This window comes from Siniperca chuatsi, linkage group LG15 (assembly GCF_020085105.1).
Source record: "Siniperca chuatsi isolate FFG_IHB_CAS linkage group LG15, ASM2008510v1, whole genome shotgun sequence".
Classification (NCBI taxonomy): domain Eukaryota; kingdom Metazoa; phylum Chordata; class Actinopteri; order Centrarchiformes; family Sinipercidae; genus Siniperca; species Siniperca chuatsi.
Window position 1 is genome coordinate 17,303,215 of NC_058056.1, and position 12,731 is coordinate 17,315,945.

The following is a 12,731-nucleotide window of genomic DNA, read 5'->3' on the forward strand; positions in this document are numbered from 1 at the left end:
CCAAGAAACAGTCTGGCACATAACCTCCCTTAAAACTACAAAGTCTTGTTTTTTGTTTGTTTGTACAAATTAAACAAACGAGATGTAATGTGTTAATTTATGAGCTTTAGAGGTGCTGGTAGGCAGATTTTGATTTGATTGGATTTGAAGACTTAGTACACTAACTCGATTCAGTGTGCTTAAGTTTGGCTCAGTTTGGTTGTCTTTGGCTGAGTTTCTTTAGATATGATTAAGTTTGGTTTGGTTGTCTGAGGTATGAAAACAGGTCTGGAAAGCAGCAGAGAGCCCGTGTTAGGCCTCAGGTTATGCTGTTGAGGTGATTTAAATAACACTGTCTGTCTCTCATTTCATTAATACACTTTCCCTCTCTCAGAGCCTTGGGGCATACAGCTAGAGCAGCGACTGAATGAAATTCTGTTTTTCAAAATGAGCAGCATACTCGAAAGCGATGGTAATCTCAGATGTAGAAATTGGAAAAGTCAGCACAGCAAATGCATCAGCAGCTTTCCTCCAGACAAACATGCAATATTGATTCTCTTTCGGAACAGGTCATATTTTATGTATTTGTTTTAAAGATTCTGATATTGTGCTCCAGTGCTTTTTAGGTTTGGTAGAGAGGAGTTTTGCCTGTAAATTAACATTAATGATGACTGAAGCAGACGTACACTCACTGCCTGGTCACCTCAGAAACCTGGTCACTTAATGAATCTTAATTGGATCGGTGTGTGTGTGTGACTGCTGCCTGCAAATGACTGTGTGGTGTTTCCTATGTTCCCATTTGACCCTACCCTGCATTATTTCCTCTTGCACCAGCCATTCTAGTTAACCACAGTCCTCAGCCGTCTCTGCAAATAATTACTTTTGTTTCCTCACATCTGCGTTTTCCTCCCATAGTTAAAATTCAAAAACGCAGAAAATACAAATAGATGCATCAACTCAATTGCACTCAGATACTATGAAGCAGATTATTTACCATAATGGCATATAAGTAAATAACAAATAAACAAAGGCAAGGGGAGAGTGAGCCAGAAAAAATATCCTCTGATATAACAGTTACTCTTCCAGCCAATTCAGCTGACAATGAATTGTCAGATGGCGCTGACATCAAGAAGACAGATATCTTCATAAAAACTGCCTTCAGTGCCATATAAACAACAGCAGGAAATGAACTAGAGTTTGAATTGCAAAAGACTGTGATGCAGGGAGGCCTATGATCATTAACCCACTGAGGAGGAGGAGGAGGAGGAGGAGGAGGAGGAGGAGGAGGAGGAGGAGGAGGAGGAGGAGGAAGAAGAGGAGGATGGATGCACTGCGTCTGTGTCCCCCCTGCAGCCTCCAGACCCGTTCTGAATGCCTCATGCAAGTATTTTGCATCTCCCCAGACTTGTTTCTGCATGTATATTAGATGACCATGACCAAACATTTGTGGAGCTGCCAGTCTGGTGGCTCTCTGCACTGCTCTATAGGTTAATCCATGCTGACTCTCATGACTTAATCTGCTACATCTAAATGCAACGCAACTATCCTCCGGGGCTCTGCTTCCAACAAGTTCAAAATAACAGAAATTGCACCGTTTTGTTCTACACCTCTTTATGAAAAATAATGACAGTTAACCTTAAAAAATGACTGATTGCACAAGATAAAATTTTGGCACTTTTTAAGTTTGTGTCCCTTGCCAACAAAGTGAAAAAAGTGTTCATAAACAGAATGCTCAACATTTTCAAGTGTTGAATACTTAAGTGTTGAATGATGAAGTTCAGGTGCTGAAGGATATGATTCCTTTTGGAAATGAACTCTTCATCTGAATTCCACACACTTTTACTCTGGCGCCTCAGTGAATAGAAACCAATAAAAAGGCACTCCAGCTGCTTTTGAACTACAGTAATGATATGAGGAAAAAAATACCAGATACTTTCGTTTTCTTCATTATCTTCTTTTGCTTTTCTACAGCCAACATCAACTGTGTGTCGTATATTGAAACAGAATTGAACATGTTTTGTTGTGAACCTCCAAAGCTGTAAGATGCAAACATGAAATTAACACTTATGTTAGACTTCACATTGGTTTTAGGGATAAAATAGGGAAGTCACAGTTATACAGTATGGGAGCAAATACTCTCATGTAGAAAGTCAGTATGGTAATAAATCTGGCCCGGACTAACATTTCAATGTAGGTTTTGGTAACAAAAGACCAGGAAATAGGGATGATCTGAGAGGGATGGAAATGGAGATGAGAAGACAGCATGTTGAGATTTAGGTAAGAAGGGGAAGGGGATGGCAGGGACGTGTGTGAGTGTGAGTGTTAAGGGGTCTGACTGCTTTAAATTAGATGGCACATTGCTGCAACGGCTGAAGAATTTTATTAAGAGTCTTTATATCTTCTGCCTTAAGCCGCCCCGATCAGCATAATCCCTGTCCAAACAAGAGATAATGAATCTTCTCTTTTAGTATTGGGTTAGAGAGAGGAAAGCACGATGCCAGTGAAGGGAGGGAGAAGTGCACAAATTATTGGATTTAGATTAGGAGGGGCCTATTTTAATGGGTTTGAAGTAATACCACAACGTTAATGAAAAGTTGCCCCAGGCCTACATGATTGGGTGGGGAAGTGTGTGTGTGTGTGTGTGTGTGTGTGTGTGTGTGTGTGTGTGTGTGTGTGCGCATGTGTGTGATAGCGAAAGCAGATTGGCCGATAAGCTGTGCTCAACATAGCTCATTGAAAACGCCCAGCTATTGTGAGAGTGAATGTTATTGTCTTTGTTTGTTTTTTTTGTTGATTTGTTTTTTTGTGCTATGCTATGCAGTCCTGTCCATGTGTTGTGATTTATTTTTTAGCTTTTATTCATGATAACTTGTGTGTGCGTGTGTGTGTGCATGTGTGTGTGTTTATGGAGTGCTCATATGTGTGCCGACAACACAAACTGTTGTTGAAGTCTGCTTATCTATGTATGTATTCAATCTTTAATTTACATTTTCTCCTCCAGTTTGTTCAAAGACACTTAAAGCAGGAGTATAACATAACACATTTAATTACACTCTTTTATGTTTGGTGGATTATCTGCAGTGGCAGGGCTGCATCTCGTAAAGTTTCTAATGACCTTAGAAACCCTTTTGATCTTGTTGAGCTCAGTAAATGCAAACTTCTCAAACTTGCCTTTCTAAAATATGCATTGTTGAGTTGTTTGCGCAGCAGACAAACTCTCCACATCTGTATTTTTGTTTTTATTATTAAAATGCAGCCCTATTGCAATGTCAGATAAAGCTACAGAGGAATCCCTGCAGGGTACAGCTAATTTACTCATCCAAATATAGGATGGAGTGGCTAACATCATGCAGAACAACAAAAACACACCTTACTTGTCTATTCATATGTATTTTTTGCCAAACCAAAGGGACTGAACACAATATAGGCTTTATCCAGATAACTTCTCACTGTCAGAAAGTCAACATATTGAGAATGCATACACTGCACCTGTTGTAAAGGATTATAAAAAAGTGTGAACAAGGCTGACTCATCCTTTCAAATCCTCAAGCTCGCCCTTGTCTTCATAATATAAAATCAGTCAGCCTTGGTGTCTAAAGACCAGTTTACATGTATATGCACTTGTTGCCACTCTTTTGAGCAGAGCGGTGCCAATTAATTAAAGCAGAAATATCTCAACCTTGGCATTAAAATGAATAACTGCAGACAGCAAAGACACTTAAAGGAGTTCTTGTGTCTGTCCCCCCCCCCCTTCTTTCCATTAGACAAAGTGATGCAGTGAAGAGGTGGACAACATAAAAGAAGAGAGCTGCTGTACAGGCTGATATAAAAAGAGCTGGATGGGGAGATATTGGCAAAATGTGAGACAGACACAGAGAGCGAGGGAGATGCAGACTGTGATAAGAGCAGACATGTACAAGGTCCTCTGTGGCCTCAGTCTCCCACGTGCACATAACCCAGACTTACCTCCCACATTCATGACACTGTAAGAGGAAACAGGTGTGCAGTGTCTCCTGCACTGTATATCAGTTGGGTGCTCTGCCTTAAAAAAGAGCCCTGATGTGTTTGTTTTCCACAAAACAGATTAAGGAAAAAAGGTGTCACTTCAGTGGTAAAGAAAAAGAGTCACCTCATGTCTTGATCATTCTTGTTTATTTAATGGACGGACAAATCTGCTGACACATTTGGGCATGAAGTAGTGTTGAAGTGATTGGTTGATGGACAAAAAATATGTGACTATTTTGGTAATCACAAAGGGCTAGAAATTTGCTGGCTCCACCTTCTCAAATATGAGCATTTGCTGTTTTTCTCTGTAAGTAGGTCCCCAAAACAGAACATTTTGAGAAAAGGAATCATGACACCGTGGCTGTGTCTGAAATCACACCCTATTTACTATAGTGCACCATACTGTATTTGAGTGTCTGAATGCTGAGTGGGAAGTTTATTTGTACAATCCCATAGTGCAGTGCAACACATTTAATTGATGTAAAAATTGCGACAGCCGACCTGTGATAATGAAAAATGATGACGTGTTAGATATGTCAATTTACTGTTCACTATAGAGTAAACTACTGAGTGTCTGTTATATAGGGAATAGTGAATGATTTCAAACACAGCCCATGTCTACTTCTTCCTCTCTCTCTCCCTCTGCCTTGCCTTTGTCAGCGCTCATCCTTCACCTCTGTATGTGTACATCATCTCCCACATCTTCAGCTTCCGCTGCCACCAGCAGATTTCCAAACATACACGGCTGCATCAGGGCTTATGTACATCTCAGTGCCTTTATCTCCTTCAGCTAACATCCTCACAGATATATAGTGCAGTTGCTTACATGGAGGCTTCATTACTTAGCAAAACATCAAAACAGAATCAGTCAGTACTTTCTAATACTGAAACAGTGAGAAGTATGTAGCTCCAAATTCCCTCATTTCTCTAATTACTGCACAATTATTTCTGCCTCCTGTGCCAATTACAGCCGTAGACCCCAGATGTGCCTTTGTAATAATTAATAGGGTAATATTATAGCTTTCCGTGTGCTCACTAGGTTGCGGTTTCACCTGTGTAGAGCTGTTTTTAACAGTGACAGGCTGGTTCTACATTACGCCAGGCTGCAAAATTGATGTGGCTGTCAGCTTCAATTAGAGATGTCGTGTCTTGGATCAGAGGAGTGGGACTGGCCCATGGAAGGGGCAAAGGAAGAATGGGGGTCATAGGGAGGAACTATAGTGACTCAGGCTGAAGGGCAGCAGCTGAGGAGGGAGGAAAGGCCAGAGGGTGAGAGCTGGTGTGAGGAGGTCAGGAGAGAAGCTGGGGATGAACGTTTAGGGAGAAGTGCTTCATTACAGATAAAAAAGCAAAACCGTGTCTAATGATGAGAGAAAGGGTTGAAACTGTGACACTAATCTATCACAGAAAGGACACAGGCCAATGTGGTCCATCCATCTTTTCACTCCTCTGATGCACGAAAAGCCAAAACTAAAACCTTCCAAGAAGTTCAGCCTCTTCTGCATCTTTTGAAAGAGACAAACAGATCTGTGTGGCTGCACCCTTGTTTCCATCTACCTGTTTTAGAACATGATGACCAACAAAGTTCTAGGGGGACAGCTGAAATATTGCAACAAAAAAAGAGTTGAGGTTCAAAGTTTATTCTTGACCTTGGAAACAGCAGTTGACAAAACAATCTCACCTTAAAATGAAGTCTTCATAGTGCTCATAGAAAATGGAAATTTTGATCTACAATTCCATGACAACTGCTGATCATGTGATATCATCCTGCCACTCACTGCCCCCAAAAATGGAAAATATCCGGATGGAGGGCATTGTTCTGTAATCTTGTCACGTTCTCTTGAATGTATTTGCATAAAGGTAGTTGATGGAAACATATACTGATTCACATTTTATTAGAATCATGACTACTGACAACTTGACAGAGAACATGACGAATGCATGTACAAAAATCTAAATAACGCAGTACATCAGTACACTGTAAATCTCTGCAGATGCAGATCTGACAAGACAGATTAATCTGAGAAAAAAAAGAGGAGAACAAAAAAACTGTCCTTCTCAATGTTTACACCCGCCGCGTGCCCAGATTAATTACAGAAACACACAAGAAGTACACATCCAGGGACAATGTAGTCATTTGTCTCCCTGAACACACACACACAAACACACTCAAGAAAAGATAGCACCATGCTAATGTGACATCTCTCCGTGCCTCTGGGATGTGGATGAGATTATGTTTGTGTGTGTATGTGTGGAAGTCATGTGGCAGGAAGTTCATTACCGCCTTACTGCTCAGTGTGAGGTCACCCGGCACAGAGCGGCTCACCGGGATATGAACAGCATGCTGGGAGCTCAGCCTGAGGGGAAACACACCCAGTAAGAAGGCACATCCTTAACAGCAGACAAATAACACAAACATAAAAACATAAATCTGAAAACAAATAATCCCAGAATAATTTACACCTGCTGTTTCCGCTGTATATTTGTATACATTATTAATACTCACTGTATTATTAAATATCTTCATGTGCATGAAGAAAAGTGAAACTAATAAAAATCTCCTGAGAAGTTATAACTCCATCTTCATGTTGCAGCTTTATTATTTTCTGACTTTGTCAAGTGAAAAAAGGGGGGGAAAGTACCTCCTATTTTTGAATTGGTTGAATTTATCTGTATAGCCGAGGCAGCGCTCTGGGATTATGTGGTGTTGGAGAGCTACTCCACTGGAGTCGGGTTGAGGTGTGTGTGTGTTTATGTGTGTATGTGTGTGTGATTGAGTGCTGGGGCAGAGTGCAGCGAGACACAGGTGTATTAAATTGGGTCAGCGTTTTCATTTCCTAGGGTGAACCCACACACACAGACACACACTAACAGAATTGCACTATTTCAAAGTGAACCCTGATACAAACACACCTGCACATGCTATGCATAAGAATACACACACAAACACACACATTAACACTTCCCAAATAAGTGGGATTAGGAGCTATTGTTGCATATAGGCAAAGATTTTCAGCCTGAATTAGACACAAGAAAACAGAGGGAAGTTGTTTATTATGGCTGCGTTTTTGTATGAGTGTGTGGAAATAATGTTTACATGGCTGCCATGTCCAGGGTTCAAATAAACCACAGGGGAGCCGGGTGAGAGGAAGCATAACTCCCTTCAAAGAGCCCTGAGCTTCCGTAAAAAAGTAGTTTGAACTTTGTGTGCTTGTGTGTCTGGCTTTGGGGTGACCACGTTTCCTGATGCTCACCTTCACTGAAGTCTATTTTGAAATCACAAAAGCCATTCTATTACAGCAACAACAATAGCAGAAAGCAGCAAGAAGGTACAGTACACTGAAGCTTAACAAAAGGCACAGAAGACACAATGACCAATACATTGAAAGAGATAAAAAGCAGTGCAGAGCTAGCTTGTATGCTGCTAGACAGGTAGTACTACATTTTCTACTTATAGCAAGCTAGCACTGCTACATTAGCCTAGTGTTTGATTTCACGCCACAAAATAGCTTTGTAGAACATTTTAAATATGAGGAGCAGCAAAGGAATTGTGACTGACAGTACACAGGACAGCTAATATACACTGCTAGCATGAATACCAGCAGGAGTTCAGCTATAGTTGTGCAAACTATAAATGTAGGCCAATTAACTGTGATTCTGCTCCTCTGCCACATATTTAAGTAAGTTTTTAAAGTCAAATAAACATAAAGCAGCAAACTGTACCACACACAGTACCTCCTTGTGTCATTATTTCAGAGTGTAATGAAGCGAGCAGAAATTTCTATTTATATAAAATTTCTATTTCAGCAGGTATTTCTGCCTCCGGAGCTGCAGAGACTGGATCTGTGGGCCACCTGCTGCCCCCGTGTTCCTGCTTGACAAAACTGCAACTACAGTTGTTGTTATTGGCTCTGTTACTAATACTGACATTATTCCTATAGCTGTCATTCCTATCATTATTCATTTATTAATATTACCACTACAATTACATTACTACTATTTTAAAAATTCTAGGTGGTATTTGCATTGTGCCTCCCTCTCCCCAAAACCTCTCTCTCCCTCTCTCTCTCTCTCTTATAACCTCTCTCCTCTCTCTATCTCTAAACCTCTCCCTCTCTCTCTCCATCTCTCTCTCTCTCAAAACCTAACACAGCAGCAACAGAGGGCCGCCCACCATTGAGTCTGGTTCTGTCCAAGGTTTCTGCCTCTTAGAGGAAGTTTTTTCTTGCCACTGTCACCAAATGCTTGCTCATGATGGGATTTGTTGAGTTTCTGTAAATAATATTATAAAGAGTACGGTCTAGACCTGCTCTATAGGAAAAGTGCAATGAGATAACCTCTGTTATAAATTGGCGCTATATAAATAAAATTGAACTGAATTGATTACTACCTAGCTAAACATTAGCGTACCTGAGTTAAAATCCCTGTAGATTGGGAGACTTTATCACTTTTCTTCAGCTTCTAACTAAATAATAAAAATTATAAAGTGGCTTAAACTTTATAAAAACCTGACAGTAAATAGTGGTTTGAGTTTAATACTCGCCAGTCGCCACCATGCTAATTATTTGAAGCTAAAAACAAATGCAGACCACAGGCCTTCCTCACAGCAGACATTTTGCCCTGTTGTAGTAGAAAAAGCAAAGGTGTAGCTAATTAATGACATTAATAAGTGTTTAGGTGCTCCAGCTGGCTCCAGTTCTAGGTCCTAGTATTGTTCATGCAGGCTCATTGGCATGACATTCTGGTACATTAAAATGAAACAAAGTGATCATTACACCAGTGCTTTTTCAGCTATGCTGTCAAAATGACTTGTGAATATTGGCTGAAGGCTGGGTGGGACCGAGAAGGGAAATGTAAGTAGTAATGGCTGAGTATTAAATGCTGGAAAACATCTAAATTTTAGTTATTGGCAGAAATGGAATATAATATTCTTAAGTATGTTTTCATTAGCGTATAATCACTGAAAATAAGAATTATTGTGTTTTCATTACCTAAGAATAAGCTGTTTATATCTACAGACCGAGCGGGTGCCCTTCCACAGAGGTCGCCATGTTGCACCTTCATGTTTCTACAGTAGCCCAATCAGGACAAACCAAAAACTGGCTCTAGATTAGGCCTTTTGCGTTTTTCACGAGTTTCACGGCCCCCGTAGTTTCCCCTACACGCTTGGAAGGGGAGGGTGAGGCGAGCGGTATTCAAATGGTTGCAAACTGCAATTTCACAGCTAGATGCCACTAAATCCTACACTCTGGACCTAGAAGACCAACTTAACCCATAGTACTACTACTGTTAGTTGCACCATCTCAATACCTCAATGTATGAAAATTATAATTCCAAACATTTCCACAATGCCAACAGTTGATTTCTGAGCTTAGTTATGGGGAATAGGGGGTGATCGTTGCCTTGTAATTCGGGGCATTTAGTAGAACGCAACATCATAGATTTTTTATTTCATGTTTTTGGCCTACAGGGCAGCATAACTTAATTTTCTCTGGAAAGGGGCAAAGAATACAGTTGCAATGAAGACTATTGACTGGGATTAATTGATAGTATAATATCATATCAAAAGGGACTATACGTATAATTTACTGACTCAAAAAAATTTTGTGTTACTCTTTATTGTCATCCAAGTGTCATCTCAAAGCTGCAACAAACGGTCTCTATTAGTAGAGACAAAGAGAGGCAAAATTCTTGTAAATAAAGTTTGTATTATAGAAAAGTTTGGTTTGTCGCCTTTAATACAGATGGAAATTTAATTGGAGCCACCAGAAAAATCAAGGAAATGCATCCTAAATCTCAACATACAGTCATTGTGGTTGATGAAAGGGAAGAGTTTAGAAGACATTTTGCCTGCTGACACTTAAACTGACTCCGGGTTTAATAATCTCCGACTGCTGATGTCAGTTGATCCACTGTGTTGACGTGTTTCCTCAATCACAGAAATGTTCCTGTCACCAAAAATCCCTTACATGTATTTACCACAGTGTAGCTGACATAGTAATTTCCTGGTCAACAAGCACAAGTTATATTTGCACTGAATTCTATTGAGATGAATGCAGCATGCAGTACATCACAGTTTTGTTTTGTTGTTATTGTACAACCTCTGTGAGTGGGGGACATGCAGGCAGTGGGCACAGAAAGAAACAGGCCTGACAGAAGACATCACACACACACACACACACACACACACACACACACACACACACACACACACACACACACACACACCTGTTAGACATTCTCTGTCAGCATTAGGTGACACAGTAGGCCTGCAGTATTCACACCTGTCTAGATCACTCAGCACAAAAACAGCACCAAAGCAGCAGGACGGCCAGCTAGACAGGCGAGGAAGATTCATCGTTTTGTCCAGGCTGGAGTGACATTACTGAAGGGTCCACGATTTGACTTCTTACAGTGATGTTGTATCAGTGAGAACGTGACGGACCAGGGAAATGTCACCTGACCTGTCTGATTAGACATGGTTATGGACAAATCACAATAAAAATGTTTATAGAGGAAATAGTAGAGTTTTTTGCTGGTATGAAGACTTCTGAACCAGGAGATCATATGACATATCAGCCACCAACCCTGACATATTATTTTCAGCTATCAAAGAGAAGCAGCAAATGTTCTCCAGAGATTCTCTTTAGAGGACATAATCACCTGTGCTTTACAATCCAGAGTGCTGAATTTCAGAAAGAGTCAAGAAATGACTGTTACTGATTCCTGAAGGAGAAATACCTTCTCTTGCCACAAAATAAATAAAACTGCTGACCTTCCCTCTACTGTCTCACTCTCTTATTCTTTCTAACACACTCACACACACACGCACTGACAAAACACACAAAATCCAGCTGCTAGACTGTGTCACAGGTGCCCAAAGAACTATGGAGTTTCATTCATCAATCTAAGCTTGAAACCTGCAACAACTGTGCACTCTAAAACAACTCACTCTCTCACACTCTCTCACACACACAAACACACACACACACGCAGGCAGCAAGACAGAGAGAGAGAAACAGCTGCACTCTGATGAATGGCCTATATTCATTCCACAGGAAGCTGGTTCATCTGTCACTACTGATGCAACCCTTCCACTCTACCCCTTCAAAACACACACACACACACACAAACTCCAGTTCTCTTTCTCTGATTAGTCTCCCAGCTGGTCTCTGCGACAAATGCTCCTTTGATGCATCTTCCCGGGGGCCAAAGCCACCATCAGCATCCTCCACCACCTCCTCCCTTCCACCTCTCCGCTCTCTTCTCGCTCCCCGCTTCCTGCATGACATTAAAGTCACTTCCAGCAGCCCCCTCACGAACCGTTACTCCCCACTGTCCTACTCAGCAGCAACTCAGCTCTGTCCTCCAGCAAGAGGATGAAAGAAAAGAGGGAAGCAGAGAGAGGAAGATTTGTCCCTGTCATTTGGATTTTTTCCCTGCAGAGTTGCCAGTTTGAGGCGTAATGAGACGTCCACTTCAAAGCCCTTTGTTTTTATTACTGCATCAAGTAACTGTACAGCCGCACTGCTCTACTTTCATAGTGTGACAACAGCTGGCTCACTTCACCTCCTCACAGGTCATAAGTCATCAGGAAGCCAATAGGAGTTGTATACTGGTGTAAATGAGAAGCAGCACTGAGTGATCAGTTTGACAAGAAAAAAGTGATAATTACCCACTGAAGAGACAGGTTGCCATTACTTTTATTGCAGGTTCAAGAATTCTGTTGCTTCTGTAGGCAAGTTTACATGCACCCGAATCCCTCAGTAAACCAGAGTTGGCACGATGTGTTTGTTAATCAGGTTAAATGTCTGGGAGGATGTATGGTAGCTGAACATCTTGTACTGATGCCACAAAATAAGAGGAGAAAAATGGAGGGAGTCCTGTGTTTGTTTTGATGAATTTAATTTTCCATCATGATTGTGTATAGAAACACCAGTTGGTATATGTGCAGAATCAAAATGCAGAATAGGAACCAGATTAAGGTATAAATACATACTTTGTCATTCTTTTAATGGTTTTCAGCCTTAATGTAAAGAGATAGTATTTAGATGACAGCAGCAACAGTTAAGATTCTCAGGTATACACATTAGGTGTAGCATTTCTAATATTGAGAAAATTGACAGGGCACTATTTTGGGTATTGATTCACTACTTGGACCACAGTATGTTATCATACATAGTGATGTTACTTATGTTTATGGTCAGTTAGACCCCAGAGGTCAAATTCCCAGTTAGACCTCTTGCTATTTAAGCTCCAGTGACAGAAATACAAAGAGATTTATTTGTGATTTCTGATTTGAGTAGTGCTGCACAAAGAGTAAACGCCAATCGCAGATTTAGAGTGCATGAAAATCCATTTTATTTTGACCCCAAACAGTGTAATTTTCTGTCATGATCAAAATCACTTTCGTTTATTGGCAATTCTCATTAAAATTAGGAAGTCAGAAAGCAAGTGATGAGTATATTTTGTGAGCTGCTAAAGAGGGCTGCGAGGTCTCCAGCACCCCAAAAATGGAGAACATCAAAGTCTGAGATCAATCACTTATTTTGCCGGTAGAGACGTGAAACATTGGATTACAAATAGCGTTTGAAATCCAGTATTGGAACTCTTTCTATAAGAAAAGTTTTGACTGATATATGACATTTGATGATTGTAATATTGCCGTTTATACTATACAGCTCATTCAGTACGACGTGCAACTTTTAGTGAGTGGTTGACCTCTGTGATGAGTTCACTGTGTGCAG